The sequence below is a fragment of the Rhinoderma darwinii genome, chromosome 2 (genome assembly GCF_050947455.1).
Source record: "Rhinoderma darwinii isolate aRhiDar2 chromosome 2, aRhiDar2.hap1, whole genome shotgun sequence".
Lineage (NCBI taxonomy): Eukaryota > Metazoa > Chordata > Amphibia > Anura > Rhinodermatidae > Rhinoderma > Rhinoderma darwinii.
In genome coordinates, this window is record NC_134688.1 from 356,158,857 (window position 1) to 356,180,491 (window position 21,635).

The 21,635-nt window shown below is 45.4% G+C and overlaps 1 protein-coding gene across 1 annotated transcript in view; it reads left to right on the forward strand.

The window, feature by feature from the left end:
• Positions 1-279: 279 nt before the first annotated feature.
• The window catches only part of LOC142741342 (uncharacterized), an 89,506-nt gene continuing 68,150 nt past the window's right edge, over positions 280-21,635 (forward strand). The window contains exon 1 of the mRNA XM_075850714.1: positions 280-528. The gene's annotated coding sequence lies outside the window, so the exon portion shown is untranslated. The remainder of the gene's footprint in view (positions 529-21,635) is intronic.

The window sequence follows — 21,635 nt, forward strand, 5'->3', positions numbered from 1 at the left end:
TTTAAGAAAAACACGACTTCCCTCCGGCATATAAGACTTCCGCCCTGCCTTTATATTATTGTCATGAGAAAAAGTATTTTCTTTATCTTGCCAGGTCACTTTGGCAGACAGGTGCGTCCAAGGCCTATTGTAAATGCACCCTCTGTAATCTCTAAACACTGGTTAAACTTTCAGTCGTTTCCATAGAGATATTACTACAGCTAATTCAGCCCTCCAGGGAGATTATTACAAAGGCTTTCGACAAACAGAAAACCTGTTATGACCCGGAACAGCTGCCTCCAGGTACAATATGTCATCAGCTTTCTTCACCAGTCGTCTTCAAACTTTTAAACTGATATAGAGGGGACGACATAGCTAGAAACTTCAGGTCCACAGACAAGGACACACCTGAGTGTCCAGGTATCACACCCGGAAGTGACAAGTATTTTAACTGCGTTACAAAGTAACATTCTTCCTTGTTTCACCTCCAGACTGAGCTACTGACAGAATAAATAAATTCTAATGTGAACCCGTTCCAAGATCGCCCAGGTAAGGCATGTCTAACCCACCTATTTACTATACCTAAATGTATTTAACCCCTTAGTCTCTGGCTTCATAGGAAGAGATCTCTCAGCAGTCTCTCCAATGTCACCACCTATGATGAGTCTTTGAAATACATATACGTTATAACTATAATATAAGCTCTATGTAAGTAGTAACTATGCACATGATTTCACATCAGAACATATCCTGACTATAGATATTACCACACATCCAACTGTTATGACCCAGTTATGTAACATAAAGTGCCGTGGTAAACATGCCCTTACAAGCCCACCTCCAAGTTTTGTCTGTAACACGAGTAGTGACTATACATCGAATTAGAATATTATCATATTCAAATGGTGAAATCAACATTATTTGTGCTTTTCATACCTGTCTTACAATGCACAGATTTTAGTGGGTGCGATGCACCAGGCCCATTAATCTGCTCAAGACCAGTGTTAATGTATGATTGATAATATGTGGTAGTTATATGGCGGTGCACAATGAGGATCACTAGTCATCGTGTATATTAAGCGATTAGAACCCTGTCATACCTTACTTAATGAAACTGTAAAAGTCAAGTTGTTTAATTATTTTTGACTGTACGCTCTTTGGGGGTTCTTACAACAAATGTGCTATGAAAAATATCCTGTTTTATTCTGTACGACAAAATGTGCTTCCAGTATATATGTGAGATGCGCAAAGTATAACAATACTCAAAATGTTGTATACTTCTACAGTGTGCTTTTTTTTACAGCCCTCTCCTATTTAGGCCGCTTTCATGTGGCTGTAATAAGGGCTGATGGATCCTGTGATATAGGGGTTCCCCACCAATCAACAAGTGATGGCATATTCTAGTGATATAACATCACTTGTAATAGTGGGAAAACCCCATTAATTCTTAATTTATCTTACACCAATATTTCATTTTCAAAACCAGTGTTATGACCCTAATTACTATTAGACTAGGGACACACATAGCGGCCACTGCAATGCCAAAATGTGGCCATGATGCAGACAGGCACTGAGCCGACATGGGGTCTTAATGCAGATCGGTGTGTTTTTTTAAACGATTTTTAATGTTCACATGTTTTCACAGTTAAAAAGCAGTTTAACCTGCAAAAAACACGCAGACATTAACAACCATTAAAAAAATTATTTCGGCTCGGTTTAACAATGCACAGTAGCTGCTACTTGTGTCCCTTGGGGTTTTCCAGGCAGTAAAAATTGATCGCCTATTCTCAGGATAGACTAGCAATAGCTGATGGGTTGGGGTCCAACTCACGGGACCCCTGCTGATCAGCGGTTTTGAAGCTGGTGCAGCGCTCGTACGAGCACTGCTCCCCCTCTATTTCTAATTGCTCACTGTGAATTTTCAACACGCATTGTGGCGATTCACAGGTATTGCAGCCTTCTTCTCCCATTGAAGAGAATTGGAGAAAAGGCTGTAAAATTAACCCCTTATTGCCCCAGGATGCACCAGTACGCCCTGTATTGCAGTGCTTTAAGGCACCAGGATGTACCGGTGCTTCCTGGCTAACAACTGTCAAAGTACAGGATGACAGAACTGTGCCATCAACTGTTTATGACAGTAAGACGGCAGAGGACCAATCACAGCAGTCCCCTGCCAGCGATCGCGGTGATTGGTCAGTTACAGCAGACTGACCAATCACAGCTCCTTGAGAACGTGTATGTGATGGTGCTGGCTCAGAAGCTGAGCCAGCACCATCACCGCCGGGTGATGGCTGTATATTACAGCCGACACCTAGCTGTAACGGCCAGGACCGGCGCTAGTCTCTGATCCGGCCAATTAACCCCATAGATGCAGTGATCGCTGCATCTAGATGGTATCAAGCCTGTGGGCACCCCTGATGGTTGCCATGGCCGTGGGTGTCAGCTGTTTGTCACAGCTAACATCCTGCTCTAATGGCCAGGATCGGAGCTAGGCGCTGATCTGGGCGATTAACCCCTTAGATGCAGCGATCAAAAGCGATCGCTGCATCTAGGTGGTTAGATCGCACCCGATGGTTGCTAATGGAAACCATCGGCTACAGCGTGGGTGCTGATGGTTGTTATGGAAACCAGAGGCCTAACAATGGCCTCCTAGTGCGGAAGCCTATTAGGTCCCGCTGGGAGGCGAAGCCTAATAGGCTTGCTGTCAGTGAATAGCTGACAGCTCTAATACACTGCACTATGTAAGTAGTGCAGTGTATATGAATAGCAATCAGGGCTTTATGCCTTCAAGTCCCCTAGTGAGACAAAAAATAAAAAGTTTATAAAAATGTAAAAAAAGTAAAAAAAGAAAACAATAACCACCTTTTTTCCAATAATAAATCTTTATTATAGGGAAAAATGGAAAACATTAAAAAAAACGTACACATATGTGGTATCACCGCGTCTGTAACGATCTGAACTATAAAAATATTATGCTATTTTACCCGCACGGTGAACACCATAAAAAATAAAATAAGAAACATTTCCAGAATCGCTGTTTTTTTAGTCACTACCCCTCCCAAAACAGTATTAAAAAAGTGATCAAAATGTTGCATGTACCCCAAAATTATACCATTAAAAACTACAGCCCGCCCCGCAAAAAACAAGCCCTGCAACAGCTTTTTTGACGGAAAAATAAAAAAGTTATGGCTCTCAGAATATGGCAACACAAAAATAAATTATTTGAAACAAAAGTGATTTTATGGTGCATACAGCTGCAAAGCATAAAAAATGATATACATATGGTATCTCCGTAATCGTATCAACCCGCAGAATTAAGTAAATATGTCATTTATAGCGCACGGTGAACGTTGTAAATAAAGAATAAAAAACATCAGAATTGCTGGTTTTTGGTCCCTTTGCTTGCCAAAAAATTAAATTAGAAGTGATCAAAAAACCACATGTACCAAAATGGTACCAATGAAAACTACAGATTGTCCTGCAACAAATAAGCTCTCACACAGCTCTGGTGGAGTAAAAATAACAAAGTTCTGGCTCTCAGAATATGGCTTATTATGCCCTGATGTACTCCGCACAGCTTATATATGCCCCCGCATTATAAACTGAAATACTAACAAAACCTCAAGAAGAACAACTACCAAGCAAAATCTGCGATCCAAAAGCCAAGTGGTGCTCCCTCCCTTCTGAACCCTATGGCGTGCCCAAACAGCAGTTTACGTGCATACCCGGGAGGACGCTCTTAACAGTTTGAGGTATTTGTCTTCAGTTGCACGAACTGGGCACAATATATTGTGCACTAAAATGGCATATACCCGTGGAAAATGTCAATTTTCACTTTGCACCATCCACTGAGCGTTCATTTCTAGAAAAAAAACAAAAAAACGTGTGGGGTCAACATGCCTACTACACTCCTTAAAAAATGTCTTGAGGGATGCAGTTTCCAAAATGGTGGTCACTACTTGGGGGCTTATTTTACTATTTCACCCCAGAGCCCTGCAATTGTGGGCCAATGCTGCGAAAACCACCAAAATAGGCCTTACATGCGCATATGCCCTTTCACTCCTAAGCCCTGTCATATGTCCAGGCAAATGATAAATGCCTTGAGGGGTGTAGTTAACAAAATGGGGTCACTTCTCAAGGTTGTCCACTCTACTCTGGTACCTAACGGAGCTCTGCAAATGCAACATGGCGCCTGTACACCAGTCCAGTAAAATCTGCGCTCTAAAAGCCAAATGGCGCTTCTTCCATTTTGAGCTCTGCCATGTGCCCAAACAGCACTTTAGGGCCACACATGGGGTATTGCCGTACTCGAGAGAAATTGGGTAACAAATTGTGTGTTGTTCTTTCTCCTATTACGCCCTGTAAAAATAAAAAATTGGGAGCATAACTAATTTTTTTTGGAACAAAATATATTTTTCATTTTCACTGCCTAATTCTAAGGGTATATTCACACGCAGCGGTTTCAGACGTAATTCGGCAGTTTTACGCCTCGAATTACGCCCCTAATATGCCTACAAGCATCTGCCCATTGCTTTCAATGGGAATTACGATGTTCTGTTCCGACGAGCCTTTATTTTACGCTTCGCTGTCGTTTTTTGGAGCTGATTTTCCATTGAACACTATGAAAAACGCCTCAAAAAACGCCTCAAAAAACGTCTGAAAAGAAGCCTCAAAAGAAGCTCCAAATTTCATTCTAAGGGTATGTTCACACGATGAGAGGCATTTACGTGTGAAAAGACAGACTGTTTACAGCTGCCTCGTTTCACACGTAAATGCTCCTCCTCGTAATTTACGAGGCGTCTGAGACGCTCTGAGACGCTCGTAAATCTTGAGCTGTGCTTCATTGAGTTCAATGAAGAACAGCTCAAATTACGTGGCAAAGAAGTGCCCTGCACTTCTTTCCCGAGGCAGTCCATTTACGCGTCGTCGTTTGACAGCTGTCAAACGACGACGCGCAAATTACAGGTCGTCTGCACAGTACGTCGGCAAACCCATTCAAATGAATGGGCAGATGTTTGACGACCTATTGTAGCCCTATTTTCAGATGTAAAACGAGGCATAATACGCCTCGTTTACGTCTGAAAATAGGTCGTGTGAACCCAGCCTCAGCTTCAAAAACGCCTGAAAATCAGAGGCTGTTTTCTCTGAAATCAGCTCCATATTTTTCAGATGTTTTTTGTTAAGCGTGTGAACATACCCTAAGCGCTTATTCAGACTAACGTGATATACGTCCGTGCAATGCGCGTGATTTTCAGGCGTCTCGCACGGACCTATTAGTCTATGGGGCCGTCAGACAGTCCGTGATTTTTGCGCAGCGTGAGTCTGCTGTGTAAAACTCACGACATGTCCGTTCTTCGTGCATATTTTGCGCATCACGCACCCATTGAAGTCAATGGGTGCGTAAAAATCACACGCACCTCATGGAAGCACTTCCGTGGGACAATCTATGAAACACCTGTGGGATCAAAATGCTCACTACACCCCTAGGTGAACGCTCTGAGGGGTATCGTTTCCAAATGGAGTCACTTCTCAGGGGTTTCTACTGTAATGGTACCTCAGGGGCTCTGCAAATGCGACATGGCACCCAAAAAACAATCAAGCAAAATCTGCATGCCAAGTAGCACTCCTGCCATTCTGAGCCCTGCCATGTGTCCAAACAGCAGTTTATTACCACATATGGGGTATTGCTGTACTCGGGAGAAATTGCTTTACAATTGTTGGGGTGCTTTTTCTCCTTTATTCCTTGTGAAAATTAAAAAAAATCAACATTTTAGTGAAAAGAATGTAGATTTTAATTTTCACTGCCTGAGTCTAATAAATTCAGCAAAAAAACTGTGGGGTCAAAATGCTCACTATACCACTAGATAAATTCCATGAGGGATGTACTTTCCCAAATGGGGTCACTTTTGCAAATGTGTCATGGCGCCGAAAACCATTTCAGCAAAACTTGAGCTCCAAAAGTCAAATGGTGCCATGTGTCCAAAGACATGCCATGTGTCCAACTAGCAGTTTACCACCACATATGGAGTATTGGTGTGCTTAGAAGAGTTTGCTTTACAAATGATGTGGTGCGTTTTCTCTTTTATCTATTGTGAAAATGAAAAAATATGAGCTAAAACTACATTTTATTAGAAAAACTTTAGATTTTCAATTTTTCAATTTCATTGCATAATTCCAATAAATACTGCAAAAACCGTGTGGGGTCAAACTGCTCACTATACCCCTAGAAATATTCCTTGATGGGTGTCGTTTCCAAAATGAGGTCACTTTTGGGAGGTTTCCACACCTTGTGAGCCCTGCCGTTGGTCCAAATAGCACTTTATTACCACATATGGGGAATTGCCTAATCGGGAGAAGATGCTTTACAAATGTTGGGGTGCTTTTTCTCATTTATTCAGTGTAAAAAATAACAATTTCAAATTTTTTCAGAAGAAAAAGTAGATTTTCATTTTTACAGACTAATTCCAAAAAGTTTAGAAAAAAACCTTTGGGGTCAAAATGCTAACTATACCACTAGATAAGTTTCATGAGGGGTGTAATTTCCAAAATGGGGTCACTTTTTGGGGGTTTCCACAGTTTTGGCACCACAAGACCTTTTCAAACCTGACATGGTGCCTAAAATATATTCTAATAAAAAGGAGGCCCCAAAATCCACTAGGTGCTCCTTTGCTTCTAAGGCCGGTGCTTCAGTCCATTAGCACACTAGGGCCACATGTGGTATATTTATAAAAACTGCAGAATCTGGGCAATAAATATTGAGTTGTGTTTCTCTAGTAAAACTTTCTGTATTAAAATAAAAAATTTAATACCAATGAATTTTGGCCAAAAAAATTACAATTGTAAATATCACCTCTACTTTGCTTTAATTACAGTGAAACGTCTAAAGGGTTTAAAAGAAACTTTCTGAATGCTGTTTTGAATACTTTGAGGGGTCTAGTTTTTAAAATGGGGTGATTTATGGGGACTTTCTAATATATAAGGCCCTCAAAGTCACTTTAGAACTGAAATAAAGTTAGAAGCCTTCTAACGTCTTAGAAAAATAAAAGGACTTTTAAAAAAATGCTGCCAACATATAGTAGACATATGCTAAATGTTAACTAGTTACTATTTTGTGTGGTATTACTATCTGTCTTACAAGCAAATACATTTAAATTTTTAAAAATGCTAATTTTTGCAAATTTTCTCTTAATTTAATTATTTTTCCTCAAATAAGCACTGAATATATAGACGAAATTTGACCACTAACGGAAAGTACATTGTGTCACGAGAAAACAATCTCAGAATCACTTGAATACATTAACCCCTAGGCACACCACGACGCAACTGTACGTCCATGTGGCCAGTGTCTTAGCGCACAGGGACGTACAGTTACTGCGTAGTTCCCAGTGCACACTGTCGGCGACAGTGTGCACTGAGAACCGGGAGGCTAGCTTTCCCTGACAGCTGACACTCCACTGTATGCCGATTAGCGGCTTATTTCCGCAGATTTCGTCAATTAACCCCTTAATTGCGGTGATTGATTGCAATCACCGCCTTTTAGGGATTTCTATCGTGAGGTTTGCATAAGGCTAGCATGGCGACCGGAGGCCAAGTAATGGCCTCTGTGTCTGCCATGTACGGAAGCATTTCAAGACCAGCCTCCTGATAGACTTCCTGTCAGAGTCACAGGACGTCACTGCCGTTCGCGATGCACACTGTCGATGACAGTGTGCATCGGGAACCGGGAGGTTAGCTGTCCCTGACAGCTGACACTCCACTGTTGCCGATCAGCGGCTCATTGACGCTGATTTTGGCAATTAACCTGTTAAATGTGGCACTCGATTCGATCTCCGCATGTAGGGGTTTTGTAGCACATCAGCAGCCCCCATGCAATTGTGGGGGCTGCTGATGCTTCTGATGGCACCCGGGGGCCAGACAACGGCTTCCGGGTCTGGCATGTATGCAAGCCTATGAGGACCAGACTCTGGCCGGTCCTCGTATACTAACTGTCAGAGTGACTGTGACGTCACACTGACAGTTGGAATACGTTACACTACCTAGGTAGTGTAATGTATTCTAGCAGCGATCAGAGCTGCAGGTAAAAAAAGAAAGTGTAAAAAGTAAAGAAAAAAGTTAAAAAAGTTAATAAAAATGTTTTACAAAAGTGTAAAAATAAAAGATTTTTTTTTCCTATAATAAGTCTCTTATTATAGGGAAAAAATGAAAACGTTAAAAAACAGTACACATATTTGGTATCACTGCATTCGTAACGACCCAATCTATAAAACTATAATGTTATTTTTACCGCACAGTGAACGCAGCAAAAAAAACAAACTAAAAACAATGCCAAAATCACTATTTTTTGGTCACCGCACCTCCCAAAATATAGAATAAAAAGTGATCAAAAAGTCGCATGTACCCGAAAATAGTACCAATAAAAACTACAACCCATCCCATAAAAAACAAGACCTCCCACAGCTTTTTTGACTGAAAAATAAAAAAGTTACGTCTCTCAGAATACGGTGACAGAAAATAAATTAAAAATAATAAAGAAGTGATTTTATTCTGCAAAACATAAAAAAACTATATACATATGGTATCACCGTAATCGTACTGACCCGCAGAATGAAGTAAAATTGACATTTATAGCGCATTATGAATGCCGTAAGAAATAAGGAATTGAAAATGCCCAAATCACTGTTTTTTTGTAACCAAAGTTCTAAATAAAATGTAATAAAAAGTGATCAAAAAGTTGTATGTACAAAAAAATGGTACGAATGAAAACTACAGCTCATCCTGCCAAAAATAAGCCCTCACACCGCTCTATTGATGGAAAAATAAAAAAGTTATGGCGTTTGGAAGGCGTGGAGTAAAAAACTAAAATGGAAAAGCAAAAAAGGATCAGTCCTGCAAAGGTTAATTAATTTCTATTAAAAAAAATAATTTATTACCACATGTGGGGTATTGTCGGTATTCGGGAGAAGATGCTTTACAAATATTGGGGTGCATTTTCTTCTTTATTCCTTGTAAATATTACACATTTCTATGTTTTTTCAGAAAAAAAGTAGAATTTCATTTTCACAGACTAACTCCAATAAATATAGCAAAATACCTGTGGGGTCACAGTGCTAACTATACCCCTAGATAAATTCTTTGAGGGGTCTAGTTTCCAAAATGGGGTCACTTTTGGGGAGTTTCCACTGTTTTGGTACCAGAAAACCTCTTCAAACCCGACATGGTGCCTAAAATATAATCTAAAAATAAGCAGGCCCCAAAACCCTGTTGGTGCTCCTTTGCTTCTGAGGCCGGTGTTTCAGTCCATTAGGGCACTAGGGTCACATGTGGGATATTCCTAAAAACTGCAAGACCTGGGCAATAAATATTGAGTTGTGTTTCTCTGGTAAAACCTTCTGTGTTACACAATTTTTTTTATTACAAATGAATTTCGGCAAAAAAAAAGAAATTTTTAAATTTCCCCTTTACTTTGCTTTATTTCCTGTGAAACGCCTAAAGGTTTAAGAAACTTTATGAATGCTGTTTTGAATACTTTGAGGGTGCAGTTTTTAAAATGGGGTTATTTTTTGGGGGGATTCTAATATATAAGGCCATCAAAACCACTTCAGAACTAAACTGGTACCCGTAAAAATAGCCTTTTGACATTTTCTTGAAAATGTGAGAAATTGCTGCTTAAGTTCTAAGCCTTGTAACGTCCTAGAAAAATAAAAAGGATGTTCAAAAAAACTATGCAAATATAAAGTACACATATGGGAAATGATAACTAGTGACTATTTTGTGTGGTATTACTATTTGTTTTACAAGCAGATACATTTAAATTTAGAAAAATGCACATTTTTGCAAATTTTCTCTACATTTTGGTGTTTTTCCACAAATAAATATTGAATTTATTGACCAAATTTTTCCATTATCATAAAGTACAATATGTCACGAGAAAACAATCTCAGAATCGCTTGGATAGGTAAAAGCATTCCCAAGTTATTACCACATAAAGTGACACGTCAGATTTGAAAAAATCGGCTGTGCCACAAGGCCAAAATAGGCTGCATCCTAAAGGGGTTAAAGCAAGGGTCTCAAGCACGCGGGACACAGAGCCGCTAGTATCGGCTCTGCTCCGAGACTCTGGAATTCCCTGACATCGCTATCCACATATGAACAGCGATGTCTGGGGCTTCCCCAGAGCCGGAGTCCCGGGCAGAGCGCTGGTGTCGGCTCTGCTCCGGGACTCTGTGGAATTCCCTGACATCGCTGCCCATATATGGACAGTGTGTCAGGGTCTTGCCCAGAGCGGAGCAGAGCGCTGGTGTCGGCTCTGCTCCTGGACTCTGTGGAATTCCCTGACATCGCTGTCCACATATGAACAGCGATGTCTGGGGCTTCCCCAGAGCCGGAGTCCCGAGTAGAGCGCTAGTGTCGGCTCTGCTCCGGGACTCTGTGGAGGATTCCCTGACATCGCTGTCCACATATGAACAGCGATGTCTAGGGCTTCCCCAGAGCCGGAGTCCCGAGCAGACGCTGGTGTCGGCTCTGCTCCTGGACTCTGTGGAATTCCCTGACATCGCTGTCCACATATGAACAGCGATGTCTGGGGCTTCCCCAGAGCCGGAGTCCCGAGTAGAGCGCTAGTGTCGGCTCTGCTCCGGGACTCTGTGGAGGATTCCCTGGCATCGCTGTCCACATATGAACAGCGATGTCTGGGGCTTCCCCAGAGCCGGAGTCCCGAGCAGACGCTGGTGTCGGCTCTGCTCCGGGACTCTGTGGAATTCCCTGACACCGCTGTCCACATATGAACAGCGATGTCTGGGGCTTCCCCAGAGCAGGAGTCCCTGGTAGAGCGCTGGTGTCGGCTCTGCTCCGGGACTCTGTGGAATTCCCTGACATCGCTGCCCATATATGGACAGTGTGTCAGGGTCTTGCCCAGAGCGGAGCAGAGCGCTGGTGTCGGCTCTGCTCCTGGACTCTGTGGAATTCCCTGACATCGCTGTCCACATATGAACAGCGATGTCTGGGGCTTCCCCAGAGCCGGAGTCCCGAGCAGAGCGCTGGTGTCGGCTCTGCTCAGGGACTCTGTGGAATTCCCTGACATCGCTGTCCACATATGAACAGCGATGTCTGGGGCTTCCCCAGAGCCGGAGTCCCGGGCAGAGCGCTAGTACAGGCTCTGCTCCGGGACTCTGTGGAATTCCCTGACATCGCTGCCCATATATGGACAGTGTGTCAGAGTCTTCCCCAGAGCGGAGTCCCGGGCAGAGCACTATTATCGGCTCTGCTCCGGGACTCTGGGGAAGCCTCTGACATCGCTGTCCATACATCGACAATGATGTCAGGGGCTTCCCCAGAGCAGGAGTCCCAGTGATGTCAGGAGCACAGCTGGAGTCCCAGGAAGAGCCTACCAGCGCTCTGCCTGGGACTCCAGCTCTGGGGTTGCCCCTGACATCTCTGTCCATATATGGACAGTGATGTCAGGAGCAGAGCTGGAATCCCAGGCAGAGTGCCAGAAGCGGCTCTGCTCCGGGACTCCAGCTCTGGGCAAGCCCCTGACATCACTGGGGCAGCCTCTACAGAGGGCACTGGGGCAGCCTCTTCAGAGGGCACTGTGGCAGCCTCTACAGAGGGCACTGTGGCAGCCTCTACAGAGGGCACTGTGGCAGCCTCTACAGAGGGCACTGTGGCAGCCTCTACAGAGGGTACTGTGGCAGCCTCTACAGAGGGCACTGTAGCATTATCTACAAGTGGGTGTGTGGCAGTATCTGAAGAGGACACTGGCATTATCTAGGGGTGTGTTGCATTATCTACAGAGGGCACTGTGGCCTTATCTACAGAGGGCACTGTGGCCTTATCTACAGAGGGCACTGTGGCCTTATCTACAGAGGGCACTATGGCCTTATCTACAGAGGCCACTGTGGCCTTATCTACAGAGGGCACTGTGGCCTTATCTACAGAGGGCACTGTGGCCTTATCTACAGAGGGCACTGTGGCCTTATCTACAGAGGGCACTGTGGCCTTATCTACAGAGGGCACTGTGGCCTTATCTACAGAGGGCACTGTGGCCTTATCTACAGAGGGCACTGTGGCCTTATCTAGGGGTGTGTTGCATTATCCACAGAGGGCACTGCGGCAGCATCCACTTAGGGCACTGCGGCAGCATCCACAGAGGGCACTGCGGCAGCATCCACAGAGGACACTGCGGCACTATCTAAAAAGGGGCTGCCCAATCTTGACATGTGTGCTAACTGAGCCGCCGGACTGCATTTAGCGACACTTAAACTGGAAAGCTGGATTGTTGAAATAAGCACGTGGAGAAATATCTCAAATTTTAAACCTAGCGCTATTATTATAGTAATGTAGTATTGTTATTCTAGTAATATAGTGTTATAGTAGTTCAAATAACTAATTGATTAACAATAATTTTGTATTGCATCAAATTTGAAAGTAATGCGGCCCGTCAACTTCCCATTTTTTCTATATGCGGCCCACTTACCCGGCCGAGTTTGAGACCCCTGGGTTAAAGCATTCCAAAGTTGTTACCACATATAGTGACATGTCAGATTTGAAAAAATTGGCTGTGTAATTAAGGGGTTAATTATTAGGATATGTTTCCACAGCGCAGATTTGCTGCAGATTTTGCATGCATTTTTTAAATGCAAATCTGCACTATGGGAACAAGGCCTCACAGTAGCAATGCAAATAGACTTCACATAGAATGCTACCACCAAACATGTTATGTTATGCAGCTGGTAACAAAAGCAGACACAAGAGCAAAATTTATTATACAATGAAAGTAAAGCCAAGAGTCAGGTAAGGTGTAATAAAATGCAGCTTTTATACAAGACAAAGGTCAGGATCTCCTGCAAGAAGACAGGAAGCAGTAATGCTTACATAACAGAGCAGGACACATGCATGAATTAAATGTTCTACCATCAACATTTTCTGAACAAAACAACTTCAAACCAGTTCTTGGTAACAGCAAAGAGATGGAACCCCACCAAACAGTGCAGCATATGCCACATACATTATGCAACATTGTTGATAATTAGAGATGAGCGAACCGGGACAACCGAACCCGGTTTCGGTCCGAACTTCAGGAAAAGTTCGGTTCGCAGCGAATCCGAACTTCACCGAGTTCGGCCGAACCCGTTTTGACCGAACCGGCTACATTTTTGGCGCCTGCCACATGTTACATCTAAAATGGAGGATTTCACAAGGTCACCTGACATCAGGCTACCCCATAATGCCTTGCAAACGGCTCTCCCAGCCAATCGGGAGGCAGCATAGGGGCGAGCTCAAGCCTGCAATAAAAGTCTATGCACGGAGCTCAGCGGCCATTTTACAGACAGGAGCTGTAGGGATAGCATCTCTGTGCAGTAAGGGAAAGCTTTAGGAATCTAAAAGGCAGGAATCCAGAAATCGAAGGGGCTCATCCACTACTCACTACTCAGCCAGTGTGTGAATACGCTTTTATAAGGGGCTCATCCCCGTTGCATCCAACTTGCAATACAGGCAGCCTTTGTCGTAGTGGTAGTAGTAGTACTACAAGGCCCAGCATTCCCTGAGTGCACTGCAGCGAGGCTGATTGAAATTCTCATTCATTGCCATTTGCCAAGCCAATGTCAGTGTGTGATTACGCTTTTAGAAGGGGCTCATCCCTGGCCGTTAACAGGAATAACAATCCAACTTGCGATACAGGCAGCCTAGTAGTACTACAAGGCCCAGCATTCCCTGAGTGCACTGCAGCGAGGCTGATTGAAATTCTCATTCATTGCCATTTGCCAAGGCAGTGTCAGTGTGTGAATACGCTTTTAGAAGGTGCTCATCCCTGGCCGTTAACAGGAATAACAATCCAACTTGCGATACAGGCAGCCTAGTAGTACTACAAGGCCCAGCATTCCCTGAGTGCACTGCAGCGAGGCTGATTGAAATTCTCATTCATTGCCATTTGCCAAGCCAGTGTCAGTGTGTGAATACGCTTTTAGAAGGGGCTCATCCGTGGCCGTTAACAGGAATAACAATCCTACTTGCGATACAGGCAGCCTAGTAGTACTACAAGGCCCAGCATTCCCTGAGTGCACCGCAGCGAGGCTGATTGAAATTCTCATTCATTGCCATTTGCCAAACCAGTGTCAGTGTGTGAATACGCTTTTAGAAGGGGCTCATCCCCGGCCGTTAACATAACAAACAATCCAACTTGGGATACAGGCAGCCTAGTAGTACTACAAGGCCCAGCATTCCCTTAGTGCACTGCAGCGAGGCTGATTGAAATTCTCATTCATTGCCATTTGCCAAGCCAGTGTCAGTGTGTGAATACGCTTTTAGAAGGGGCTCATCCCTGGCCGTTAACAGGAATAACAATCCAACTTGCGATACAGGCAGCCTAGTAGTACTACAAGGCCCAGCATTCCCTGAGTGCACTGCAGCAAGGCTGATTGAAATTCTCATTCATTGCCATTTGCCAAGCCAGTGTCAGTGTGTGAATACGCTTTTAGAAGGGGCTCTGAAATGTCTGGGAAAAAAAAGGTTGTGAAAGGACGGGGTAGAGGAAAAAACACCCATGCCGTCTCCTCTTCCAGTCCAAATGTTGGATCTGTTGGTGCCACACCCAGTACCAGCATTTGTGGCACAAGACATGTGCCCAGTTCCACTAGTAGCAGCTGCCATGTGCCTGCTGGTAGTAGTATCAGCAAGCCAGACTTGTCCATCTCCTCCGGTGGGCGGGTTACTTTAGACAATACGGCCATTGTGGACTGGTTGGCTGGCTCGCAGTCATCTCAGCAGGAAGACTCTGACGATCTAGCTTCAAGCCAGGTTTCGTTGGATTCCAGATCCTCTACAGTTCCTTGGCACGGTGACAGTAGTAATATAGGTATTTCTAGCGTTTCCATTCCATCATCTATGTCTTCGCTCCCCCTTCCTAGCGGGAAGCCATCTTTCCTGAGAGTCCTAAGAGACATCTCCTCGGGTGCGAAGGAAGATACTGAACAACATAGTGATGATGATGATGATGATGATGATTTGTTTTCCGCGAGTCAGCCAACGGAGTGTGTTGTGGCGGTGGTGGAGGTGGAAGCGGTGACCGAGACGCATAGCTGCGGTAGTGGGGGTGTTGGTGGTGGTAGCCGTGGTGGCAGACGCAGTAATGAGGGGGGGCATGGGGCCCGCCATGATGTCACATCACATTCACAACACAGTGACAGAAGTGGCGGGGATGATGAGGAAGGCTTTGATGATGATGTTATTTTAGACAGGACGTGGGAACCAGGTGACGAGGTGATGACGACGTCAGAGGAGGAGGGTTGTAGTGGCGGCACTGGACGTGATAAACAGCCAAGCCGAGGTAGGGGCAGAAGTCAATCTGCAAAACGTTGCATCGGTAGGGTCAGCTCAGGAGCCAGTGACGGCGACACAGATGCTGGTGTAGGCTCCCGAAAAAAGCCTGCCAGACAAGGGGCAAGCTCGGGTGGTTGTGGTGGTGGTGGTGGTGGTGGTGGGCGTGGTACTACCTCTTTACAGTACTCTGCCGTGTGGCAATTTTTCTGTACCTTCCCGGAGGACGAAAACATGGCACAGTGCCGTATCTGCAAGCAGAAAGTAAGGCGTGGGCAGGGCAGCAATGTAGGAACTACTGCTCTACGTAAACACATGGAACGACATCACAAGGCCATGTGGGACAATCAACATGCCCCACCATCATGTACATCTAATGAAGACCCCTCTTCCGCTGCTTCTGCTCCGAGTTCCTGTCATCTAAGTAGTAGCCAGGCCTTATCCACCATGTCGTTGTCATCATCATCATCACTGTCATCTAGTGCTCCTCCTACGTCCCGTCAGTTATCCATTACGGAATCGTTGTCCAATAAGCAACAATATATACCCAGTCATCCACTTGTCGTGCGGCTTAATTCACACCTGGCTAAGTTGTTGGTGGTGCAGTCGCTGTCGTACCACCTGGTCGACTCCGCCGGCTTCAAGCAATTGATGGCGTGCGCTCAGCCTAGGTGGCGAATACCTAGCCGACATTACTTCTCCAAAACAGCTGTCCCTGCCTTGCACAAGCATGTGGAGGAAAAGGTGTACCAGTCCTTGCAATTATCCGTGTGCGGCAGGGTACATGCCACCGTCGACACGTGGAGCAGCAACTATGGGCAGGGACAGTACATGTCTTTCACGGCCCACTGGGTCAATATTTTGCAGTCCGATGCACAACCGCAGCAATGCCAGGCATTACCACCTCCACGCTTGTATCTTTCTGGTTCAACTCCGGACACCAGGCGCCTACCATCCTCCTCCTCCTACTCCTCCTCCTCCTCCTCCTCGCCTTCCTCCTTGGAGGTCTTCCCGTCCCCGACAGGACACAGCGTATCTTCCACTCCTCCTCCCTCCTCTTTTCATAGGTGCAAGGTGAAGTGCCACAAAGCTGTCTTACACCTGCTGAGCCTGGGCGAGAAAAGCCACACAGGGCAGGAGCTGCTGCTGTGCATCAAGGAGGAAATCGCACGCTGGCTGTCTCCTCTGAAACTCACACTGGGCAATGTTGTCTCTGATAACGGCAAGAACGTTGTGGCTGCACTGCGTCTAGGTCACCTGACACACGCTCCTTGCATGGCACATGTGATCAATCTGGTCATAACACGCTTCTTAAAGTCATATGTTGGTTTGAAGGGTGTGCTGGCCATGTCCAGGAGGGTTTGCGTTCGCTTTAGACGTTCGTATGCATTTAAGCACGCCCTCCTGGACTTGCAGCGTCAAAACAATCTCCCAGAACACAGCCTGATTTGCGACGTTCCAACACGCTGGAATTCCACCCTGCACATGTTGGACCGTCTGTACGAACAGCGGAAAGCCGTGAATGATTTCCTGATGCAGCAGACGGGCAGCGTTTGGAGCCAGTGTAATTTCGAGCTCAGGCACTGGCAGCTGGTTAGAGACGCATGTCGCGTTTTGAGGCCCTTTGAAGAGGCCACACGATTTGTGAACCGTGACGCTAGCGGAATGAACGATGTTATGCCGCTGATATTCATTATGGAGCAAACGCTCACAGCGATGATTCAGCAAAGGATGGAGGAAGGATCACATCTGGCTATGGATGTTGAGGAGGAGGAGGAGGATGAGGATGAGGAAACAGGACCTGAAGAGGAGCTGGATTTGGAGATGGAATCACAGGAAGGGATAGGGGACGAGGCAGCCGCACAACATGACAGTGATGGTGGTGATGACGAGTCTGACGACGACCTTGATGATGGACAACCATGGCAGTATGGGGCGGAGATGGAACCAACCGGGCCCTCTGAAACGCTGGCCAGGATGGCGAGCTGTATGCTTCGTTACTTGCGCGCTGACTGTCGTATTGTTAGCATGAAGCAAAGAGATGAGTACTGGATAGCCACACTTTTAGACCCTCGGTATAAAGCCAGAATGGGGGAGTTTTTTGCGCCTTCCGAGAGGGAGGCAAAATTGGCTTATTATCGAGAGAAGCTATGCAGCCAGCTTGTCACGGCTTTCAAGCGGCAAACACCTGCTGCAAGCATGTCTGACCGGGGGGCCACTCTCCGCTCCCTACTGTCTCATCGTTCCACCGTCTCTGGCAGAGCTACCTCTGCAATAGGCGGCAGCCGCGGCAGCAGCGGCAGCAGCAGCGGCCAATTCAGTTTGGAAAATATGATGACAACATTTTTACATCCAATACCCCGACCTGACAGACATCGTAGTCACCAAAGGGATGTTCACCATCACCAGGTGCAGCACCTAAACAACCAGGTTCACTCGTACCTGGACTGTGCCCTTTCTCCGTCAGAAATGCTGATCCCAGACCCCATGGACTTCTGGGTCAGCAGATTGGATCATTGGCAAGAACTGGCCCAGTTTGCCATGTGTGTACTGTCTTGTCCACCCTCCAGTGTAGCGTCAGAGAGGGTATTCAGCGCGGCAGGGGGCTTCGTCACCCCTAAGCGAACAAGATTGTCCGCCAACAGCTTGGAAAATCTCACGTTTCTGAAAATGAATCAAGCGTGGATGGGTGAGGATTTTAAAACCCCTGTGCCTGATGCCACTGATTAGATCTGACATTGCTGCTGCTGCCGCTGCCGCCTGCTACTGCCGCCTGCTACTGCCGCCTGCTACTACCGGATTCTGTCCTGTCCACTCTTTTTTTAATGTGTCGCTGTTGGTGCTGCTACTACTTCTACCACCAATCCACCCCAGTGCCGTCTGCTACAAGCAGGCCTGCCCCACCACAAGGCTTTGTCCTGTGATTGTCCAGTCTCTTTTTTTTAATGTGCTGCTACTGCTACTACTACTACCACCCTTGCTGTCCGTTGGCTACCTCTACTACCACCAATACACCTCCACTGCCACCCGTCTGCTACAGGCAGGCCTGCCCCACCACAGGGCTTTGTCCTGTGACTGTCGTCCAGTCTCTTTTTTTAATGTGCTGCTACTACTACTACCACCCTTGCTGTCTGTGTTGGCTACCTCTACCACCAATACACCTCCACTGCCGTCTGCTACAAGCAGGCCTGAGGCCTGCCCCACCACAGGGCTTTGTCCTGTGACTGTCCAGTCTCTTTTTTTAATGTGCTGCTACTGCAACTACTACTACCACCCTTGCTGTCCGTTGGCTACCTCTACTACCACCAATACACCTCCACTGCCACCCGTCTGCTACAAGCAGGCCTGCCCCACCACAGGGCTTTGTCCTGTGACTGTTGTCCAGTCTCTTTTTTTAATGTGCTGCTACTACTACTACCACCCTTGCTGTCTGTGTTGGCTACCTCTACCACCAATACACCTCCACTGCTGTCTGCTACAAGCAGGCCTGAGGCCTGCCCCACCACAGGGCTTTGTCCTGTGACTGTCCAGTCTCTTTTTTTAATGCGCTGCTACTGCTACTACTACTACCACCCTTGCTGTCCGTTGGCTACCTCTACTACCACCAATACACCTCCACTGCCACCCGTCTGCTACAAGCAGGCCTGAGGCCTGCCCCACCACAGGGCTTTGTCCTGTGACTGTCGTCCAGTCTCTTTTTTTAATGTTCTGCTGCTACTACCAGTCTACCACCCTTGCTGTCTGTGTTGGCTACCTCTACTACCACCAATACACCTCCACTGCCGCCCGTCTGCTACAAGCAGGCCTGCCCCACCACAGGGCTTTGTCCTGTGACTGTCGTCCATTGTCTTTTAATGTGCTGCTACTACTCACCCTTGTCAATAAAAAGGGTCAATTTTTGGAGGGCTTGTGAAAAGCCATTGCTTGTTGCTTTTACATCCATGTATGGAAGAACCCCGGCAGGCATCTGCCAATAAAAAGGGTCAATTTTTGGAGGGCTTGTGAAAAGCCATTGCTTGTTGCTTTTACATCCATGTATGGAAGAACCCCGGCAGGCATTTGCCAATAAAAAAGGTAAATTTTTTGAGGGCTTGTCAAAATCCATTGCTTCTTCTTTTACCACCTTATATGTATGAACCCTGGCAGGCATCTGTCGCCAAAAATGGTTAATTTTTGTACCTTTTTTAACAATGCATTAAGCATACAACATGCACAAGTGCAGTGGTTTCCTTTAGTTATCACCGTGTCCCATCCGTTTTCCTATAGCCATACATGTTGGTGTAACTTTGACACTAACTTTGCCTTAAAGACAGCTCAAAAGTACTTGGATACACTCATGGGTGACCTAAGAAAGTTATACAGGGCTTCTAGGGCTTTTAAACAGTGTTATACACGATTTTTAGGGGCTTTCTTGTATTACAGGTTCGGTCAGAACTAGTTCGGTCCGAATCGAACTTTTTCATGAAATTCGGCGAACCTGCCGAACCGAACTTTTCATAAGTTCGCTCATCTCTATTGATAATGTCACATGGCTATAGTAGTTCCTAAAAACAATTACATCCTCAAGGAATTTAAGGCCCTGTTCACATGTGGTGGATTCGCCACGTCTTCAGGGGCAGATTCCCTGCTGAAATTCATGTCGAATCCAACAACAGTCCATATCCAATGCGTGTTAAAGGGGTTTCCACAACCCCATACACAAGCTCCAGAAAATTATAAACACAATTTTCTGCCCTGAAGCACAGGCATGCTACTTATTCCTGTTTATTCTGCACAGAAAAACGACAGATTTCCACATGCGGATTAGCCCCATGTAATTCACGCGCAGATCTGCGGAACATCAAACTGCACATCTGCATCAGAGATCCAAAATAACGAACACTTGAGAACAAGGAGTCATTGCGCCACAAGTCATAGAAAAATATAAGTTTTATTCTTTATTACATACATATTACATACATTCTTTATTACATATATACGCACAAAATATATAAAAAAAAACACAACGAGGTTCTAAAAAATTGAGGTCTGTTTGTGGATAAATCACAAAAAACATACAAGCACAGGTAAGGTAAAGTTGCTGTACAATGCAAATCTCAATAATAGTTAATAGCAAGGATCATTTAGCAAATACAGTCTCATACTGCTGGTACTAGGTAAATTGACTATTATTTAATTCAACTGTCGCCATCCGTAGCCTTAAAGAGGCTCTGTAACCAGATTTTGCAACCCCTATCTGCTATTGCAGCAGATCGGCGCTGCAATGTAGATAAGAGTAACGTTTTTATTTTTAAAAAACGAGCATTTTTGGCCAAGTTATGACCATTTTTGTATTTATGCAAATGAGGCTTGCTAAAGTCCAACTGGGCGTGTTTAAAGTAAAAGTCCAACTGGGCGTGTATTATGTGTGTTACATCTGGGCGTGTTTACTACTTTTACTAGCTGGGCGTTCTGACGAGAAGTATCATGCACTTCTCTTCACAACGCCCAGCTTCTGGCAGTGCAGACACAGCGTGTTCTCGAGAGATCACGCTGTGTCGTCACTCACTTCCTGCCCCAGGTCCTGCATCGTGTCGGACGAGCGAGGACACATCGGCACCAGAGGCTACAGTTGATTCTGCAGCAGTATCGGCGTTTGCAGGTAAGTCGATGTAGCTACTTACCTGCAAACGCTGATGCTGCTGCAGAATCAACTGTAGCCTCTGGTGCCGATGTGGCCGACACGATGCAGGACCTGGGGCAGGAAGTGAGTGACGTCACAGCTTGATCTCTCGAGAACATGCTGTGTGTCTGCACTGCCAGAAGCTGGGTGTTAACGAACAGAAGTGGATGATGCTGATTCGTCAGCATCATACACTCCCATTCCTAACGCCCAGCTAGTAAAAGAAGTAAAAACGCCCCGATGTACACACATAATAAACGCCCAGTTGTACTTTTACTGTAAACACGCCCAGTTGTACTTTTGCAAACCTCATTTGCATAAATACAAAAATGGTCATAACTTGGCCAAAAATGCTCGTTTTTAAAAAATAAAAACGTTACTGTAATCTACATTGCAGCGCCTATCTGCTGCAATAGCAGATAGGGGTTGCAAAATCTGGTGACAGAGCCTCTTTAAGGTATCAAGCACATATTCGGTCTTATTTAAGGAACTATACAAAAAGGTATTCTCTGCATGATACTGGACACAAGTCAGATAAAAGGGAGTAACCTGAAATGGTCAGAAGTGAAAAAGACTATGTCCACCTGGTAACACTAGGGGAGCCGTGTAGTCAGTCTTACCCATGGAGTTGGAGATGAAGTGATCCACACGGTAGTTAGGCACCCCAAAATCCAAAATA